Source organism: Ptiloglossa arizonensis, chromosome 8 (assembly GCF_051014685.1).
Source record: "Ptiloglossa arizonensis isolate GNS036 chromosome 8, iyPtiAriz1_principal, whole genome shotgun sequence".
NCBI classification, from domain to species: Eukaryota; Metazoa; Arthropoda; class Insecta; order Hymenoptera; family Colletidae; genus Ptiloglossa; species Ptiloglossa arizonensis.
Window position 1 is genome coordinate 4,274,941 of NC_135055.1, and position 21,402 is coordinate 4,296,342.

The following is a 21,402-nucleotide window of genomic DNA, read 5'->3' on the forward strand; positions in this document are numbered from 1 at the left end:
TTCTTTGTTCGTCTCTCTGTTTCTTGCTTCGTTTCTCCGTTTCTTTCTCCGTTTCTCGGTTTATTTCTTCGTTTCACCGTTTCTTTTTTCGTTTCTTCGTTTCTTCGTTTCTTTCTTTGTTTCTTCGTTTCTTTCATCGTTTCTCCGTTTCATTCTTCGTTTCTGGGTTCCTTTGTTCGTTTCTCGGTTTCTTTCTTCGTTTCTCCGTTTCTTTCTCCGTTTCTCGGTTTATTTCTTCGTTTCTCCGTTTCTTTCTTCGTTTCTTTCTTCGTTTCTTCGCTTCTTTCTTCGTTTCTCCGTTTCTTTCTTCGTTTCTCCGTTTCTTTCTTCGTTTCTTTCTTCGTTTTTGCGTTTCTTTGTTCGTTTCTCCGTTTCTTTCTTCGTTTCTTCGCTTCTTTCTTCGTTTCTCCGTTTCTTTCTTCGTTTCTCTGTTTCTTTCTTCGTTTCTCCGTTTCTTTGTTCGTTTCTCCGATTCTTTCTTCGTTTCTCCGTTTCTTTCTTCATTTCTCCGTTTATTTCTTCGTTTCTCCGTTTCTTTCTTCGTTTCTCCGTTTCTTTGTTCGTTTCTCCGTTTATTTCTGCGTTTCTCCATTCATTTCTCCGATTCTCCGTGTCTTTCTTCGTTTCTTCGTTTCTTTCTTCGTTACTCCGTTTCTTTCTTCGTTTCTCCGTTTCATTCTTCGTTTCTCCGTTCCTTTCCTCGTTTCTCCGTTTCCTTCTTCGTTTCTTCGTTTCTTTCTTCACTTATCCGTTTCTTTCATCGTTTCTCCGTTACTTTGTTCGTTTCTCCGTTTCTTTCTTTGTTTCTCCGTTTCTTTCTTCGTCTCTCCGTTTCTTTCTTTGTTTCTCCGCTTCTTTCTTCGTTTCTCTGTTTCTTTCTGCGTTTCTCAGTTTCGTTGTTCGTTTCTCAGTTTCTTTCTTCGTTTCTCCGTTCTTTCTTCGTTTCTCCGTTCCTTTCTTCGTTTCTCCGTTTCTTTCTTCGTTTCTCCGTTTCTTTCTTCGTTTCACCGTTGATTTCTTCGTTTCTTTGATCGTTTCTGCGTTTCTTTCTTCGTTACTCCGTTTCTTTGTTCGTTTCACCGTTTATTTCTTCGTTTCTTTGTTGGTTTCTCCGTTTCTTTCTTCGTTTCTTTCTTCGTTTATCCGTTTCTTTCTCCGTTTCTCGGTTTATTTCTTCGTTTCTCCATTTATTTCCCCGATTCTCCGTTTCTTTCTTCGTTTCTTTCTTCGTTACTCCGTTTCTTTCTTCGTTTCTCCGTTTCTTTGTTCGTTCCTCCGTTTCCTCCTTCGTATCCCCGTTTCTTTCTTCGTTTCTCCGTTTCTTTCTTCGTTTCTCCGTTTCTTTCTTCGTTTCTCCGTTTCCTTCTTCGTTTCTCCGTTTCCATCTCCGTTTCTCCGTTTCTTTGGTCGTTTCTCTGTTTCTTTCTTCGTTTCTCCGTTTCTTTCTTCGTTTCTCGGTTTATTTCTTCGTTTCTCCGTTTCTTTCTTCGTTTCTCCGTTTCTTTCTTCGTTTCTCCGTTTCTTTCTTCGTTTCTCCGTTTCTTTCTTCGTTTCTCCGTTTGTTTCTTCGTTTCTCCGTTTCATTCTTCGTTTCTGCGTTTCTTTGTTCGTTTCTCTGTTTCTTTCTTCGTTTCTCCGTTTCTTTCTTCGTCTCTCCGTTTCTTTCTTCGTTTCTCCGTTTCTTTCATCGTTTCTGCGTTTCTTTCTTCGTTTCTCCATTTCTTTCTTCGTTTCTCGGTTTATTTCTTCGTTTCTCCATTTATTTCTCCGATTCTCCGTTTCTTTGTTCGTTTCTCTGTTTCTTTCTTCGTTTCTCCGTTTGTTTCTCCGTTTCTCGGTTTTTTCTTCGTTTCTCCGTTTATTTCTTCGTTTTTTTGTTTCTTTCCTCATTTCTCCGTTTCTTCCTCCGTTTCGCGGTTTATTTCTTCGCTTCTCCATTTATTTCTCCGATTCTCCGTTTCTTTCTTCGTTTCTCCGTTTCGTTTCTTCGTTTCTTCGTTTCTCTCTTCGTTTCTCCATTTATTTCTCCGTTTCTCCTTTTCGTTTCTTCGTTTCTTCGTTTCTTCGTTTCCCTCTTCGTTTCCCCATTTATTTCTCCGTTTCTCCGTTTCTTTGTTCGTTTCTCTATTTCCTTGTTCGTTTCTCCGTTTCTTTGTTCGTTTCTCCGTTTCTTTCTTCGTTTCTCCGTTTCTTTCTTCGTTTCTCCGTTTCTTTCTTCGTTTCTCCGTTTCTTTCTTCTTTTCTCCGTTATTTCTTCGTTTCTCCGTTTCTTTCTTCGTTTCTCGGTTTATTTCTTCGTTTCTCCGTTTCTTTCATCGTTTCTGCGTTTCTTTCTTCGTTTCTCCATTTCTTTCTTCGTTTCTCGGTTTATTTCTTCGTTTCTCCATTTATTTCTCCGATTCTCCGTTTCTTTGTTCGTTTCTCTGTTTCTTTCTTCGTTTCTCCGTTTCTTTCTTCGTTTCTCGGTTTATTTCTTCGTTTCTCCGTTTCTTTCTTCGTTTCTCCGTTTCTTTCTCCGATTCTCCGTTTCTTTCTTCGCTTCACCGTTTGTTTGTTCGTTTCTCCGTTTATTTGTTCATTTCTCCGTTTCTTTCTTCGTTTCTCCGTTCCTTTCTTCGTTTCTCCGCCTCTTTCTTCGTTTCTCCGTTTCTTCCTCCGATTCTCCGTTTCTTTCTTCGGTTCTCCGTTTGTTTGTTCGTTTCTTCGTTTCTTTGTTCATTTCTCCGTTTCTTTCTTCGTTTCTCCGTTTCTTTCTCCGTTTCTCGGTTTATTTCTCCGTTTCTCCGTTTCTCTCTTCGTTTCTTCGTTTCTTCGTTTCTTTCTTCATTTCTCCGTTTCTTTCTTCGTTTCTCCGTTTCTTCCTTCCTTTCATCGTTTCTCCGTTTCTCCGTTTCTCCGTTTCGATTAAATGATTATAATATTTATAATTTCTATTATAAATCATTTGATCTATAGTTAAATTAGACACTAATACTCTAAATACATATTTAATATATTTTTTAATCTCTTTAGCCTCCAGAGGAATTTTATTTATACTATTTACTATATATAATAATTTACACAGAATCGGAAATAAATCTAATTATTTATTTATAATAATTTTTTTTTTCACTTCTCTTAAAAATTGGGACGTACTCTTTAAATGTTCGATTCACTTCTTTAATTTATTCATTAAATTGAATTAATCTATTCTTTATAATAACTTTAATAAAATTAATACCTATAATTATTATAGAACTCATATTAAAATTTAATAATGAAATTTATTTTATTTGCCCAATTAATTTAATTATTGCCCCTATCATATGCTTAAACAAAAAAATCAATCATAATAATTATAGGATATACATCTGTTATACAAACATCTATTATAGTTATTTTATTAATAATTAACAAAAATACATATTTAACATGTTTCATTTTATATTCAATAATTTCTTTAATTTTAATTTTTATATTTAGAATAATAAAGATTAACTCTTCTTCCTTATTTAATATATTAACTTCTAATAAAAGAAAAATTATTTTATACTCAATAATTTCTTTGTACACAAATTTCCCACCTATAGCACTCTTTATACGGAAATAAATCGTCCTAGAAACAGTAGTAAACTCAAGAATAAAATTTACCGTGGAAGGTTGAATTTTACATTTGTTCCAAAGGTGAAACATGCAAAAGTTTGTACAAAAGTATTTATTTATTTTATCGCACGGTAGGGAATATCATACAAATGCAAATACTTATCTCTAATGTCAGTAGATTGTACTTGTCGAGCCATCTATTTGTGGAAATTAGAACAATTCCTCGACAAACTTGTGCGTTTCTCCGCCAGGTGTTTTCACCCCGTAAGTGTTGTTTAACCCTTCCTCCAATAGATGGCAACCCATGTAATTACCACGTTACAGGGATTTGTAATTGCGGGTTCAGAATATATTTGCATACATACCAACTATAATTCCGATAGGTAGAGAAATATTCATTTATTTTATCCCACGGCTTCTTCGATCGTATTTGTTCGATCTAACCAAATATTTCAAGAAATACATGGCTTTTTATACCGAAACATTGTCAAAAATTGTTTAATCTACGGTCCAACGACGGTTGTTAATAATTATGATAAATAGATGTCAAGATATTGCGAAGTCTGCAAAGGCGAACGGTTTCAGTGAATGTTTGTTCATTTCAGCGATTGTTATTAACATTTACGCATGTTCCCTATATTGATCGAACAATGTGCACCTTATTTATGTATTGCAATTAATTAAGAAACTTATCGAAATTGATTTTGATCGAGACTCCACGTTCAAACGTGTTTCGTAAAGTTTTAAAGCACGGAAAGTCACAATTGTTCATTAGATACATTAATTTAACATTTGTTTAATTCTTACAATTTACACAATACGCGTAGAAGTGGTATTTTTTACACAAAAGTGCCAAAATTCAATTAATCGCTTTTTTAGATAGAAAAATCACCGCGATAAATACTTGTGAATCGATAATCGATACGTGTAGCCTTGAGAATGTCAGTTGGATCTCAAGGAAAAATTCCATCGCGAACAAGGAATATTTCATCGAAATGATATTTTAAGCCTTTATTTATACCAGGACATTGTTAATAATTGTCTAATGTATGATCCTACGACGGTTGTTAATAATTATGATAAACAAACATCAAGATATTGCGAAATCTTCGAGGGCGATTGGTTTCGGTGAATGTTTGTTAATTTCAGCGATTGTTATTAACATTTACGCATGTTCCCTATATTGATCGAACAATGTGCATCTTATTTATGCATTAAAAATGATTGATTCGCCTCTAGCAATTGATTTTGTTCGAACTTCAAACTAAAGAAATGTTTCTTAAAGTTTTAAAACATGGAAAGTAATAATTGTCGATGAGATATATCGATTTAACATTTGATTAATACATGAAAAATCGAAATTTTTGGTAAAATAAGTGAATAAAGAATAATTATTATAATTAAATAATTAGATTTATTTCCGATTCTGTGTAAATTATTATATAGAGTAAATAGTATAAATAAAATTCTTCTGAAGGCTAAAGAGATTAAAAAATATATTAAATATGTAATTAGAGTATCAGTGTATAATTTAACTATAGCTCAAATGATTTATAATAGAAACTATAACTATTATAATCATTAAATCGAAACGGAGAAACGGAGAAACGGAGAAACGGAGAAACGGAGAAACGGAGAAACGGAGAAACGAAGAAACGAAGGAAGAAACGGAGAAACGAACAAAGAAACAGAGAAACGGAGAAACGAAAAAAGAAATAGAGGAACGGACAAAGAAACGGAGAAACGAAGAAAGAAACGGAGAAACGAAGAATGAAACGGAGAAACGAAGAAATAAATGGAGAAACGAAGAAATAAACGGAGAAACGAAGAAATAAATGGAGAAACGAAGAAATAAACGGAGAAACGAAGAAAGAAACGGAGAAACGAACAACAAACCGAGAAACGTTGAAAGAAACGGAGAAACGAACAAAGAAACGGTGAAACGAACAAAGAAACGAAGAAATAAATGGAGAAACGAAAAAATAAACGGAGAAACGAAGAAAGAAACGGAGAAACGAAGAAAGAAACGGAGAAACGGAGAAATAAATGGAGAAACGAAGAAAGAAACGGACAAACGAAGAAAGAAACGGAGAAACGAAGAAAGAAACGGAGAAACGAACAAAGAAACGGAGAAACGAACAAAGAAACGGAGAAACGAACAAAGAAACGGAGAAACGGAGAAATAAATGGGGAAACGAACAAAGAAACGGAGAAATGAGCAAAGAAGCGGAGAAACGGAGAAATAAATGGGGAAACGAAGTAATATACGGAGAATCGAAGAAAGAAACGGAGGAACGATGAAAGAAACGGAGAAACGATGAAAGAAACGGAGAAACAAAGAAAGAAACGAAGAAACGAAGAAAGAAACGGAGAAACGAAAAAAGAAATGGAGAGTCGGAGAAATAAATGGAGAAACGAACAAAAAAGGTGAAACGGAGAAACGGAGATACGGAAAAACCGAGAAACGGAGAAACGGAGTAACCGAGAAACGGAGATACGGAGAAACGGAGAAACAGAGGTACCGAGAAACGGAGAAACGGAGAAACGTTTCTCCGTTTCTTTGTTCGTTTCTCCGTTTCTTTGTTCGTTTCTCCGTTTCTTTGTTCGTTTCTCCGTTTCTTTGTTCGTTCCTCCGTTTCTTTGTTCGTTTCTCCGTTTCTTTCTCCGTTTCTGGGTTTATTTCTTCGTGTCTCCATTTATTTCTCCGATTCTCCGTTTGTTTCTTCGTTTCTTCGTATCTTTCTTCGTTACTCCGTTTCTCTCTTCGTTTCTCCGTTTCTTTCTTCGTTTCTCCGTTTCTTGCTTCGTTTCTCCGTTTCTTTCTTCGTTTCTCCGTTTCTTTCTTCGTTTCTCCGTTTATTTCTCCGTTTCTCCGTTTCTTTCTTCGTTTCTGCGTTTCTTTGTTCGTTTCTCCGTTTCTTTGTTCGTTTCTCCGTTTCTTTGTTCGTTTCTCCGTTTCTTTCTACGTTTCTCCGTTTCTTTGTTCGGTTCTCCGTTTATTTCTCCGTTTCTCGGTTTATTCCTTCGTTTCCCCATTTATTTCTCCGTTTCTCCGTTTCTTTCTTGGTTTCTTCGTTTCTTTCTTCGTTACTCCGTTTCTTTCTTCGTTTCTCCGTTTCTTTCTTCGTTTCTCCGTTTCTTCCTTCGGGTCTCCGTTTCTTTCATCGTTTCTTAGTTTCTCCGTTTCTTTCTTCGTTTCTCCGTTTATATCTTCGTTTCTCCATTTATTTCTCCGTTTCTTTCTTCGTTTCTCCGTTTCATTCTTCGTTTCTCCGTTTCTTTCTTCGTTTCTCCGTTTGTTTGTTCGTTTCTCCGTTTCTTTCTTTGTTCCTCCGTTTCTTTCTTCATTTCTCCGTTTATTTCTTCAATTCTCCGTTTCTTTCTTCGTTTCTCCGTTTGTTTCTCCGTTTCTCGGTTTATTTCTTCGTTTCTCCATTTATTTCTCCGATCCTCCGTTTCTTTCTTCGTTTCTTCGTTTCTTTCTTCGGTACTAAGTTTCTTTCTTCGTTTCTCCGTTTCTTTCTTCGTTTCTCCGTTTGTTTGTTCGTTTCTCCGTTTCTTTCTTCGTTTCTCCGTTTCTTTGTACGTTTCTCCGTTTCTTTGTTCGTTTCTCCGTTTCTTTCTTGGTTTCTTCGTTTCATTCTTCGTTTCTCCGTTTCTATTATCGTTTCTCCGTTTCTTTCTTCGTTTCTTCGTTTCTTTCCCCGATTCTCCGTTTCTTTCTTCGTTTCTCCGTTAATTTCTTCGTTTGTCCATTTATTTCTCCGTTTCTCCGTTTCTTTGTTCGTTTCTCCGTTTCTTTCTTCGATTCTCCGTTTCTTCCTTCGTTTAATCGTTTCTCCGTTTCTCCGTTTCTCTGTTTCGATTAAATGATTGTAATATTTATAATATCTATTATAAATCATTTGATCTATAGTTAAATTAGACACTAGTACTATTTAATATATTTTATATACTCTTTAGCCTCCAGAAGAATTTTATTTATACTATTTACTATGTATAATAATTTACACAGGGTCGGAAATAAATCTAATTATTTATTTATAATAATTATTTTTTTTTCACTTATCTTAAAAATTGGGATGTACTCTTTAAATGTTCGATCCATTTCTTTAATTTATTCATTAAATTGAATTAATCTATTCTTTATAATAACTTTAATAAAATTAACAACCTGAATTATTATAGAACTCATGTTAAAATTTAATAATGAAATTTATTTTATTTGCCTGATCAATGTAATTATTGCCCCTATCATTTGCTTAAACAAAAAAATCAATCATAATAATTATAGGATATTCATTTGTTATACAAACATCTATTATAGATACTTTATTAATAATTAACAAAAATACATTTTCAACATATTTCATTTCATATTCAATAATTTCTTTAATTTTAATTTTCATATTTAAAATAATAAAGATTAAGTCTTCATCCTTATTTAATATATTAACCTCTAATAAAAGAAAAACTATTTTATACTCAATAATTATTATGTACACAAATTTCCCACCTATAGCACTGTTTATACTAAAATAAATCGTCCTAGAAACATTAATAAATTCAAGAATAAAATTTACCGTGGAAGGTTTAATTTTACATTTATTCGAAAGATGAAACATACAAAAGTTTGTACAAAGGTGTTTATTTATTTTATCGCACGGTAGGGAATATCAAACAAATGGAAATAGTTATCTCTAATGTCGGTAAATTGTACTTGTCGCGCCATCTATTTGTGGAAATTAGAACAATTCCTCGACAAACGTGAGCGTTTCTCCGCCAGGTGTTTTCACCCCTTAAGTGTAGTTTAACCCTTTCTCCAATAGATGGCAACCCATGTAATTACCACGTTACGGGGATTTGTAATTACGGGTTCAGAACATATTTGCATACATACAAACTATAATTCCGATATATAGAGAAATATTCATTTATTTTATCCCACGGCTTCTTCGATCGTATTTGTTCGATCTAACCAAATATTTCAAGAAATTGATGGCTTTTTATACCGAAACATTGTCAAAAATTGTTTAATCTACGGTCCAACGACGGTTGTTAATAATTATGATAAATGAATGACAAGATATTGCGAAGTCTGCGAAGGCGAACGGTTTCAGTGAATGTTTGTTCATTTCAGCGATTGTTATTAACATTTACGCATGTTCCCTATATTGATCGAACAATGTGCATCTTATTTATGTATTGCAATTATTTCAGAAACTTATCGAAATTGATTTTGATCGAGACTCCACGTTAAAACGTGTTTCGTAAAGTTTTAAAGCACGGAAAGTTACAATTGTTCATTAGATACATTAATTTAACATTTGTTTAATTCTTATAATTTACACAATACGCGTAGAAGTGGTATTTTTTACCCAAAAGTGCCAAAATTCAATTAATCGCTTTTTCAGATAGAAAAATCACCGCGATATATACTTGTGTTATGCACTAAAAATGAATGATTCGCCTCTAGCACTTGATTTTGATCGAGCTTCAAAGTAAAGAGATGTTTCTTAAAGTTTTAAAACATGGAAAGTAATAATTGTCTATGAGATATATCAATTTAACATTTGATTAATACATGAAGAATCGAAATTTTTGGTAAAATAAGTGAATAAAGAATAATTATTATAATTAAATAATTAGATTTATTTCCGACTCTGTGTACATTACTATATACAGTAAATGGTATAAATAAAATTCTCCTGGAGGCTAAAGAGATTAAAAAATATATTAAATATGTATTTAGAGTATTAGTGTATAATTTAACTATAGCTCAAATGATTAATAATAGAAATTATAACTATTATAATCATTAAATCGAAACGGAGAAACAGAGAAACGAAGGAAGAAACGGAGAAACGAAGAAACGAAGGAAGAAACGGAGAAACGAACAAAGAAACGGAGAAACGAACAAAAAAACGGAGAAACGAACAAAGAAACGGAGAAACGAACAAAGAAACGGAGAAACGAACAAAGAAACGGAGAAAGGAACAAAGAAACGGAGAAACGAACAAAGAAACGGAGAAACGAACAAAGAAACGGAGAAACCAAGAAAGAAACGGAGAAACGAACAAAGAAACGGAGAAACGAACAAAGAAACGGAGAAACGAACAAAGAAACGGAGAAACGAAGAAAGAAACGGCGAAACGGAGAAATAAATGGGGAAACGAAGAAAGAAATGGAGAAACGAACAAAGAATCGGAGAAACGAAGAAAGAAACGGAGAAACGTAGAAATAACTGGAAAAACGAAGAAATAAACGGAGAAACGAAGAAAGGAGCGGAGAAACAAACAACGAAGCGGAGAAACGAGCAAAGAAACGGAGAAACGGAGAAATAAATGGAGAAACGAAGAAACAAACAGAGAAACGAACACAGACACGGACAAACGAAGAAAGAGACGGAGAAACGGAGAAAGGAACAAGGAAACGGAGAAACGAAGAAAGAAACGGAGGAACGGAGAAATAAATGGAGAAACGAAGAAATAAACGGAGAAACGAACAAAGGAACGGAGAAACGAACAAAGAAACGGAGAAACGATTAAAGAAACGGAGAAACGAACAAAGAAACAAAGAAACAGAGAAACGAACAAAGAAATAGAGAAACGAACAAAGAAACGGAGAATCGAACAAAGAAACGGAGAAACGAAAAAAGAAATAGAGAAACGAACAAAGAAACGGAGAATCGAACAAAGAAACGGAGAAACGAACAAAGAAACGGAGAAACGACGAAAAAACGGAGAAACGAACAAAGAAACGGAGAAACGAAGAAAGAAACGGAGAAATGGAGAAGTAAATGGAGGAACGAAGAAATAAACGGAGAAACGAAGAAAGGAACGGAGAAACGAACGAAGAAACGGAGAAACGGAGAAACAGACAAAGAAACGGAGAAAATGAGAAATAAATGGAGAAACCAACACATAAACGGAGAATCGAAGAAAGAAACGGAGAATCGGAGAAATAAATGGAGAAACGAACAAAAAACGGTGAAACGGAGAAACGGAAAAAACGGATAAACCGAGAAACAGAGAAACGGAGAAACGGAGAAACCGAGAAACGGAGAAACCGAGCAGCGGAGAAACGGAGAAACGGAGAAACCGAGAAACGGAGAAACGGAGAAACCGAGAAACGGAGAAACCGAGAAACGGAGAAACCGAGAAACGGAGAAACCGTGAATCGGAGAAACCGAGAAACCGAAAAACGGTGAAACGGAGAAGCGGAGTAACTGAGAAACGGAGAAACCGAGAAACGGAGAAACGGAGCAACGGGGAAACCGAGAAACGGAGAAACGGGGAAACCGAGAAACGGAGAAACCGAGAAACGGAGAAACGTTTCTCCGTTACTTTGTTCGTTTCTCCGTTTCTTTGTTCGTTTCTCCGTTTATTTCTTCGTTTCTCCGTTTCTTTGTCCGTGTCTCCGTTTCTTTGTCCGTTTCTCCATTTATTTCTCTGATTCGCCGTTTCTTTCTTCGTTTTTTCGTTTCTTTCTTCGTTACTCCGTTTCTTTCTTCGTTTCTCCGATTCCTTCTTCGTTTCTCCGTTTCTTTCTTCGTTTCTCCGTTTACTTCTTCGTATCTCTATAAATTTCCCCGTTTCTCCGTTTCTTTCTTCGTTTCTCCGTTTCTTTGTTCGATTCTCCGTTTCTTTGTTCAATTCTCCGTTTCATTCTTCGTTTCTCCGTTTCTTTGTTCGTTTCTCCGTTTCTTTCTCCGTTTCTCGGTTTATTTCTTCGTTTCTCCATTTATTTCTCCGATTCTCCGTTTCTTTCTTCGTTTCTTCGTTTCTTTCTTCGTTACTCCGTTTCTTTTATCGTTTCTCCGTTTCTTTCTTCGTTTCTTCGTTTCTTTCCCCGATTCTCCGTTTCTTTCTTCGTTTCTCCGTTAATTTCTTCGTTTCTCCGTTTCTTTGTTCGTTTCTCCGTTTCTTTCTTCGTTTCTCCGATTCTTTCTTCGTTTCTCCGTTTCTTTCTTCGTTTGTCCGTTTATTTCTTCGTTTCTCCATTTATTTCTCCGTTTCTCCGTTTCTTTCTTCGTTTCTCCGTTTCTTTTTTCGTTTCTCCGTTTCTTTCTCCGTTTCTCGGTTTGTTTCTTCGTTTCTCCATTTATTACTCCGATTCGCCGTTTCTTTCTTCGTCTCTTTCTTCGTTACTCCGTTTCTTTCTTCGTTTCTCCGTTTCCTTCTTCGTTTCTCCGTTTATTTCTTCGTTTCTCCATTTATTTCTCCGTTCCTCCGTTTCTTTCTTCGTTTCTCCGTTTCCTTGTTCCTTTCTCCGTTTCTCCGTCTCTTTCTTCGTTTGTCCGTGTCTGTGTTCGTTTCTCTGTTTGTTTCTTCGTTTCTCCATTTATTTCTCCGTTTCTCCGTTTCTTTGCTCGTTTCTCCGCTTCTTTGTTCGTTTCTCCGCTCCTTTCTTCGTTTCTCCGTTATTTCTTCGTTTTTCCAGTTATTTCTACGTTTCTCCGTTTCTTTGTTCGTTTCTCCGTTTCTTTGTTCGTTTCTCCATTTCTCTCTTCGTTTCCCCATTTATTTCTCCGTTTCGCCGTATCTTTCTTCGTTTCTCCGTTTCTTTCTTCGTTTCTCCGTTTCTTTGTACGTTTCTCCGTTTCTTTGTTCGTTTCTCCGTTTCTTTCTTGGTTTCTTCGTTTCTTTCTTCGTTTCTCCGTTTCTTTTATCGTTTCTCCGTTTCTTTCTTAGTTTCTCCGTTTCTTTGTTCGTTTCTCCGTTTCTTTGTTCGTTTCTCCGTTTCTTTGTTCGTTTCTCCGTTTCTTTGTTCGTTTCTCCGTTTCTTTGATCGATTCTCCGTTTCTTTGTTCGTTTCTCCGTTTCTTTGTTCGTTTCTCCGTTTCTTTATTCAATTCTCCGTTTCTTTCTTCGTTTCTCCGTTTCTTTGTTCGTTTCTCCGTTTCGTTCTCCGTTTCTCGGTTTATTTCTTCGTTTCTCCATTTATTTCTCCGATTCTCCGTTTCTTTCTTCGTTTCTTCGTTTCTTTCTTCGTTACTCCGTTTCTTTTTTCGTTTCTCCGTTTCTTTCTTCGTTTCTCCGTTTCTTTCTTCGTTTCTCCGTTTCTTTCTTCGTTTCTCCGTTTCTCCGTTTCTTTGTTCGTTTCTCCGTTTCTTTCTTCGTTTCTTCGTTTCTTCTCCGTTTCTCCGTTTCTTTCTTCGTTTCTCCGTTTCTTTGTTCGTTTCTCCGTTTCTTTGTTCGTTTCTGCATCTATTTCTCCGTTTCTCTGTTTCTTTCTTCGTTTCTCCGTTTCTTTCTTCGTTTCTCTGTTTCTTTGTTCGTTTCTCCGTTTCTTTGTTCGTTTCTCCGTTTCTTTTTTCGTTTCTCCGTTTCTTTCTTCGTTTCTCCGTTTCTTTCTTCGTTTCTCCGTTTCTCCGTTTCTTTGTTCGTTTCTCCGTTTCTTTCTTCGTTTCTTCGTTTCTTTCTCCGTTTCTCCGTTTCTTTCTTCGTTTCTCCGTTTCTTTGTTCGTTTCTCCGTTTCTTTGTTCGTTTCTGCATCTATTTCTCCGTTTCTCTGTTTCTTTCTTCGTTTCTGCGTTTCTTTCTTCGTTTCTCCGTTTCTTTGTTCGTTTCTCCGTTTCTTTGTTCGTTTCTCCGTTTCTTTCTTCGTTTCTCCGTTTCATTCTTCGTTTCTCCGTTTCTTTCTCCAACTCTCCGTTTCTTTCTTCGGTTCTCCGTTTCTTTCTCCGATTCTCCGTTTCTTTCTTCGTTTCTTCGTTTCTTTCTTCGTTACTCCGTTTCTTTTTTCGTTTCTCCGTTTCTTTCTTCGTTTCTCCGTTTCCTTCTTCGTTTCTCCGTTTCTTTCTTCGTTTCTCCGTTTCTCCGTTTCTTTGTTCGTTTCTCCGTTTCTTTCTTCGTTTCTTCGTTTCTTTCTCCGTTTCTCCGTTTCTTTCTTCGTTTCTCCGTTTCTTTGTTCGTTTCTCCGTTTCTTTGTTCGTTTCTGCATCTATTTCTCCGTTTCTCTGTTTCTTTCTTCGTTTCTCCGTTTCTTTCTTCGTTTCTCCGTTTCTTTGTTCGTTTCTCCGTTTCTTTGTTCGTTTCTCCGTTTCTTTCTTCGTTTCTCCGTTTCATTCTTCGTTTCTCCGTTTCTTTCTCCAACTCTCCGTTTCTTTCTTCGGTTCTCCGTTTCTTTCTCCGATTCTCCGTTTCTTTCTTCGTTTCTTCGTTTCTTTCTTCGTTACTCCGTTTCTTTTTTCGTTTCTCCGTTTCTTTCTTCGTTTCTCCGTTTCCTTCTTCGTTTCTCCGTTTCTTTCTTCGTTTCTCCGTTTCTCCGTTTCTTTGTTCGTTTCTCCGTTTCTTTCTTCGTTTCTTCGTTTCTTTCTCCGTTTCTCCGTTTCTTTCTTCGTTTCTCCGTTTCTTTCTTCGTTTCTCCGTTTCTTTGTACGTTTCTCCGTTTCTTTGTTCGTTTCTCCGTTTCTTTCTTGGTTTCTTCGTTTCATTCTTCGTTTCTCCGTTTCTATTATCGTTTCTCCGTTTCTTTCTTCGTTTCTTCGTTTCTTTCCCCGATTCTCCGTTTCTTTCTTCGTTTCTCCGTTAATTTCTTCGTTTGTCCATTTATTTCTCCGTTTCTCCGTTTCTTTGTTCGTTTCTCCGTTTCTTTCTTCGTTTCTTCGTTTCAGTCTTCGTTTCTCCGTTTATTTCTGCGTTTCTCCATTTATTTCTCCGTTTCTCCGATTCTTTCTTCGTTACTTCGGTTCTTTCTTCGTTTCTCCGTTTCTTTCTTCGTTTCTCCGTTTCTTTCTTCGTTTGTCCGTTTATTTCTTCGTTTCTGCATCTATTTCTCCGTTTCTCTGTTTCTTTCTTCGTTTCTCCGTTTCTTCGTTATTTTCTCCGTTTCTTTGTTCGTTTCTCCGTTTCTTTCTTCGTTTCTCCGTTTCTTTGTTCGCTTCTCCGTTTCTTTCTCCGTTTCTCGGTTTATTTCTTCGTTTCTCCATTTATTTCCCCGATTCTCCGTTTCTTTCTTCGTTTCTTCGTTTCTTTCATCGTTACCCCGTTTCTTTCTTCGTTTCTCCGTTTCTTTCTTCGTTTCGCCGTTTCTTTCTTCGTTACTCCGTTTCTTTCTTCGTTTCTCCGTTTCTTTCATCGTTTCTTCGTTTCTCCGTTTCTTTCTTCGTTTCTCCGCTTATATCTTCGTTTCTCCATTTATTTCTCCGTTTCTCCGTTTCTTTCTTCGTTACTGCGGTTCTTTCTTCGTTTCTCCGTTTCTTTCTTCGTTTCTCCGTTTCTTTCTTCGTTTGTCCGTTTATTTCTTCGTTTCTCCGTTTCTTTGTTCGTTTCTCCGTTTCTTTGTTCGTTTCTCCGTTTCTTTGTTCGTTTCTCCGTTTCTTTGTTCGTTCCTCCGTTTCTTTGTTCGTTTCTCCGTTTCTTTCTTCAATTCTCCGTTTCTTTCTTCGGTTCTCCGTTTCTTTCTCCATTTCTCGGTTCATTTCTTCGTTTCTCCATTTATTTCTCCGATCCTCCGTTTCTTTCTTCGTTTCTTCGTTTCTTTCTTCGTTACTCCGTTTCTTTCTCCGTTTCTCGGTTTATTTCTTCGTTTCTCCAATTATTGTTCCGATTCTCCGATTCTTTGTTCGTTTCTCCGTTTCTTTGTTCGTTTCTCCGTTTCTTTGTTCGTTTCTCCGTTTCTTTGTTCGTTTCTCCGTTTCTCTGTTCGTTTCTCCGTTTCTTTCTCCGTTTCTCGGTTTATTTTTTCGTTTCTCCAATTATTTTTCCGATTCTCCGTTTCTTTCTTCGCTTCTCCGTTTCCTTCTTCGTTTCTCCGTTTATATCTTCGTTTCTCCATTTATTTCTCCGTTTCTTTCTTCGTTTCTCCGTTTCATTCTTCGTTTCTCCGTTTCTTTCTTCAATTCTCCGTTTCTTTCTTCGGTTCTCCGTTTCTTTCTCCGTTTCTCGGTTCATTTCTTCGTTTCTCCATTTATTTCTCCGATCCTCCGTTTCTTTCTTCGTTTCTTCGTTTCTTTCTTCGTTACTCCGTTTCTTTCTTCGTTTCTCCGTTTCTTTCTTCGTTTCTCCGTTTCTTTCTTCGTTTCTCCGTTTCTTTCTTCGCTTCTCCGTTTCTTTCTTCGTTTCTCCGTTTCTTTGTTCGTTTCTCCGTTTCTTTCTTCGTTTCTTCGTTTCTTTCTTCGTTACTCCGTTTCTTTCTTCGCTTCTCCGTTTCTTTGTTCGTTTCTCCGTTTATTTCTTCGTTTCTCCGTTTCTTTGTTCGTTTCTCCGTTTCTTTGTTCGTTTCTCCGTTTCTTTCTCCGTTTCTCGGTTTATTTCTTCGTTTCTCCAATTATTTTTCCGATTCTCCGATTCTTTCTTCGTTTCTCCGTTTCTTTCTTCGTTTCTCCGTTTCTTTCATCGTTTCTTAGTTTCTCCATTTCTTTCTTCGTTTCTCCGTTTATATCTTCGTTTCTCCATTTATTTCTTCGTTTCTCCGTTTCATTCTTCGTTTCTCCGTTTCTTTCTTCAATTCTCCGTTTCTTTCTTCGGTTCTCCGTTTCTTTCTTCGTTACTCCGTTTCTTTCTTCGTTTCTCCGTTTCTTTCTTCGTTTCTCCCTTTCTTTGTTCGTTTCTCCGTTTCTTTCTTCGTTTCTCCGTTTCTTTCTAGGTATCTCCGTTTCTTTCTTCGTTTCTCCGTTTATTTCTTCGTTTCTCCATTTATTTCTCCGTTTCTCCGTTTCTTTGTTCGTTTCTCCGTTTCTTTGTTCGTTTCTCCGTTTCTTTGTTCGTTTCTCCGTTTCTTTCTCCGTTTCTCGGTTTATTTTTTCGTTTCTCCAATTATTTTTCCGATTCTCCGTTTCTTTCTTCGCTTCTCCGTTTCTTTCTTCGTTTCTCCGTTTCTTTCATCGTTTCTTAGTTTCTCCGTTTCTTTCTTCGTTTCTCCGTTTCTTTCTTCGTTTCTCCGTTTATATCTTCGTTTCTCCATTTATTTCTCCGTTTCTTTCTTCGTTTCTCCGTTTCATTCTTCGTTTCTCCGTTTCTTTCTCCAACTCTCCGTTTCTTTCTTCGTTTCTCCGTTTCTTTCTTCGTTTCTCCGTTTATTTCTCCGTTTCTCTGTTTCTTTCTTCGTTTCTCCGTTTCTTTCTTCGTTTCTTCGTTTCTTTCTTCGTTACTCCGTTTCTTTTTTCGTTTCTCCGTTTCTTTCTTCGTTTCTCCGTTTCCTTCTTCGTTTCTCCGTATCTTTCTTCGTTTCTCCGTTTCTCCGTTTCTTTGTTCGTTTCTCCGTTTCTTTCTTCGTTTCTTCGTTTCTTTCTCCGTTTCTCCGTTTCTTTCTTCGTTTCTCCGTTTCTTTCTTCGTTTCTCCGTTTCTTTGTACGTTTCTCCGTTTCGTTGTTCGTTTCTCCGTTTCTTTCTTGGTTTCTTCGTTTCTCCGTTTCTTTTATCGTTTCTCCGTTTCTTTCTTCGTTTCTTCGTTTCTTTCCCCGATTCTCCGTTTCTTTCTTCGTTTCTCCGTTAATTTCTTCGTTTGTCCATTTATTTCTCCGTTTCTCCGTTTCTTTGTTCGTTTCTCCGTTTCTTTCTTCGTTTCTTCGTTTCATTCTTCGTTTCTCCGTTTATTTCTGCGTTTCTCCATTTATTTCTCCGTTTCTCCGATTCTTTCTTCGTTACTTCGGTTCTTTCTTCGTTTCTCCGTTTCTTTCTTCGTTTCTCCGTTTCTTTCTTCGTTTCCTCGTTTCTTTCTTCGTTACTCCGTTTCTTTCTTCGTTTCTTCGTTTCTCCGTTTATATCTTCGTTTCTCCATTTATTTCTCCGTTTCTTTCTTCGTTTCTCCGTTTCATTCTTCGTTTCTCCGTTTCTTTCTCCAACTCTCCGTTTCTTTCTTCGTTTCTCCGTTTCTTTCTTCGTTTCTCCGTTTATTTCTCCGTTTCTCTGTTTCTTTCTTCGTTTCTCCGTTTCTTTCTTCGTTTCCTCGTTTCTTTCTTCGTTGCTCCCTTTCTTTCTTCGTTTCTCCGTTTCTTTCTACGTTTCTCCGTTTCTTTCTTCGTTTCTCCCTTTCTTTGTTCGTTTCTCCGTTTCTTTCTTCGTTTCTCCGTTTCTTTCTAGGTTTCTCCGTTTCTTTCTTCGTTTCTCCGTTTATTTCTTCGTTTCTCCATTTATTTCTCCGTTTCTTCGTTTCTTTCTTCGTTTCTCCGTTTCTTTGTTCGTTTCTCCGTTTCTTTGTTCGTTTCTCCGTTTCTTTGTTCGTTTCTCCGTTTCTTTCTCCGTTTCTCGGTTTATTTCTTCGTTTCTCCAATTATTTTTCCGATTCTCCGATTCTTTCTTCGTTTCTCCGTTTCTTTCTTCGTTTCTCCGTTTCTTTCATCGTTTCTTAGTTTCTCCATTTCTTTCTTCGTTTCTCCGTTTATATCTTCGTTTCTCCATTTATTTCTTCGTTTCTCCGTTTCATTCTTCGTTTCTCCGTTTCTTTCTTCAATTCTCCGTTTCTTTCTTCGGTTCTCCGTTTCTTTCTTCGTTACTCCGTTTGTTTCTTCGTTTCTCCGTTTCTTTCTTCGTTTCTCCCTTTCTTTGTTCGTTTCTCCGTTTCTTTCTTCGTTTCTCCGTTTCTTTCTAGGTATCTCCGTTTCTTTCTTCGTTTCTCCGTTTATTTCTTCGTTTCTCCATTTATTTCTCCGTTTCTCCGTTTCTTTGTTCGTTTCTCCGTTTCTTTGTTCGTTTCTCCGTTTCTTAGTTCGTTTCTCCGTTTCTTTCTTCATTTCTCCGTTTATTTCTTCGTTTCTCCGTTTCATTCTTCGTTTCTGCGTTTCTTTGTTCGTTTCTCTGTTTCTTTCTTCGTTTCAGCGTTTCTTTCTCCGTTTCTCGGTTTATATCTTCGTTTCTCCGTTTCTTTGTCCGTTTCTCTGTTTCTTTGTTCGTTTCTCCGTTTCTTTCTTTGTTTCTCGGTTTCTTTCTTCGTTTCTCCGTTTATTTCATCGTTTCTCCATTTAGTTCTCCGTTTCTCTGTTTCTTTCTTCGCTTCTCCGTTTCTTTGTTCGTTTCTCCGTTTCTTTCTTCGTATCTCCGTTTCTTTCTTCGTTTCTCCGTTTCTTTCTTCGTTTGTCCGTTTCTTTCTTCGTTTCTCCGTTTCTTTCTTCGTTTCTCGGTTTCTTTCTTCGTTTCTCCGTTTATTTCTTCGTTTCTCCATTTATTTCTCCGTTTCTCTGTTTCTTTCTTCGTTTCTGCGTTTCTTTGTTCGTTTCTCTGTTTCTTTCTTCATTTCTCCGTTTTTTTCTCCGTTTCTCCGTTTATTTCTTCGTTTCTCCGTTTCTTTCTTCGTTTCTTAGTTTCTTTCTTCATTTCTCCGCTTCTTTCTGCGCTTCTCCGTTTCTTCCTTCGTTTCATCGTTTCTCCATTTCTCCGTTTCTCCGTTTGGATTGAATTATTATAATATTTATAATTTTTATTATAAATCATTTGATCTATAGTTAAATTAGACACTAATACTCTAAATACATATTTAATATATTTTTGAATCTCTTTAGCCACCAGAAGAATTTTATTTATACTATTCACTATATATAAAAATTTACACAGAATCGGAAATAAATTAAATTATTTATTTATAATAACTTTTTTTTTTCACTTATCTTAAAAATTGGGATGTACACTTTAAATGTTCGATTCAATTCTTTAATTTATTCATCAAATTGAATTAATCTATCCTTTATAATAACTTCAATAAAATTAATCCCTATAATTATTATAGAACTCATATTAAAATTTAATAATGAAATTTATTTTATTTGCCCAATTAATGTAATTATTGCCCCTATGATTTGCTTAAACGAAAAAATCAATCATATTAATTATAGGATATTCATCTGTTATACAAACATCTATAATGGTTATTTTTTAATAATTAACAAAAATACTTTTTTAATATATTTCATTTTATATTGAATAATTTCTTTAATTTTAATTTTTATATTTAAAATAATAAAGATTAACTCTTCTTCCGTATTTTATATATTAGCCTCTAATAAAAGAAAAATTATTTTATACTCAATAATTATTATGTACACAATTTTCTCACCTATAGCACTCTTTATACTGAAATAAATCGTCCCAAAAACATTAATAAATTCAAGAATAAAATTTACCGTGGAAGGTTTAATTTTACATTGATTCGAAAGATGAAACATACAAAAGTTTGTACAAAAGTATTTATTTATTTTATCGCACGGTAGGGAATATCATACAAATGGAAATACTTATCTCTAATGTCGGTAAATTGTACTTGTCGCTCCATCTATTTGTGGAAATTAGAACAATTCCTCGACAAACTTGAGCGTTTCTCCGCCAGGTGTTTTCACCCCTTAAGTGTAGTTTAACCCTTTCTCCAATAGATGGCAACCTATATAATTACCACGTTACAGGGATTTGTAATTGCGGGTTCAGAATATAATTGCATACATACAAACTGTAATTCCGATATGTAGAGAAATATTCATTTATTTTATCGCACGGTTTCTTCGATTGTATTTGTTCGATCCAACCAAATACTTCAAGAAATTGATGGCTTTATAGCCATTATTTATACCGGAACATTGTGAAAAATTGTTTAATCTACGGTCCAACGACTGTTGTTAATAATTATGGTAAATAAACGTGAAGATATTGCGAAATCTGCGAAGGCGAAAGGTTTCGGTGAATGTTTGTTCATTTCCGCCATTGTTACTAACATTTATGTATGTTCCCAATATTAATCGAACAATGTGCATCCTATTTATGCATTGAAAATGATTAAGTACCTCATAGAAATTAATTTGGATCGAGATTCAAAGTAAAACGTGTTTCGCAAAGTTTTATAGCAGGGAAAGTAACAATTGTTTATTAAATACATTAATTTAACATTTGCTTAATTCTTATAATTTACACAATACGCGTAAGAGTTGCATTTTTTATTTAAAAGCGCTGAAATTCAATTAATCGCTTTTCTAGATACAACAATCATAGCGATGAACGCTTGTGAATCGATCATCGATACGTGTAGCCTTGAGAATGTCAGTTTGATCTCAACGAAAAATTCCATCGCAAGCAATGAATATTTCGATGAAATGATATTTTAAGCCTTTATTTATACTAGGGCATTGTTAATAATTATTTAAACTATGGTACTACGACAATTGTTAATAATTATGATAAATAAACGTCAAGATATTGCAAAATCTGCGAAGGCGAATAGTTTCGGTGAATGTTTATTCATTTCCGCGAGTTTTACTAACATTCATGCATGTTCCCAATATTAATCGAACAATGTTCATCGTATTGATGCATTACAAATGATTAAGAACTTATAGAAATTAATTTTGATCAAGCTTCGAAGTAAAGAGATGATTCTTAAAGTTTTAAAATAAAAAGTGAAGTAATTTATTACTATAATTTGATTTAAAAAATCAATTCTGTTGTCAGACATCTAATGATTTGATTTAATTAAGTATTATATGAGTAGGTTAAAATTTAATTTTGGTTGTTAATTCAATTAATAAAGTTTGAATAATTAGTTCTTTCCACAACAATTGGCATAAATCTGTGAGTAGCTCCGCAGATTTCAGAACATTGTCCGAAAAATACTCCAGGTCGATTAGTAATTAAATTTATTTGGTTAATTCGCCCTGGTACTGAGTCCATTTTTAAGCCTAAAGACGGAACAGTTCAAGAGTGAATTACGTCGTTTGATGTTGTTAATATTCGAATTAGTGTATTAGATGGAATAATTATTCGATTATCTACATCTAGGAGACGAAAAATGTAAATATTATTTAAATCTTTATCTATATAGGGGTCAAAATTTAAATTATTAAATTCTGGGTATTCATAGGATCAATATCATTGGTGCCCAATTGATTTGATTGTTAAG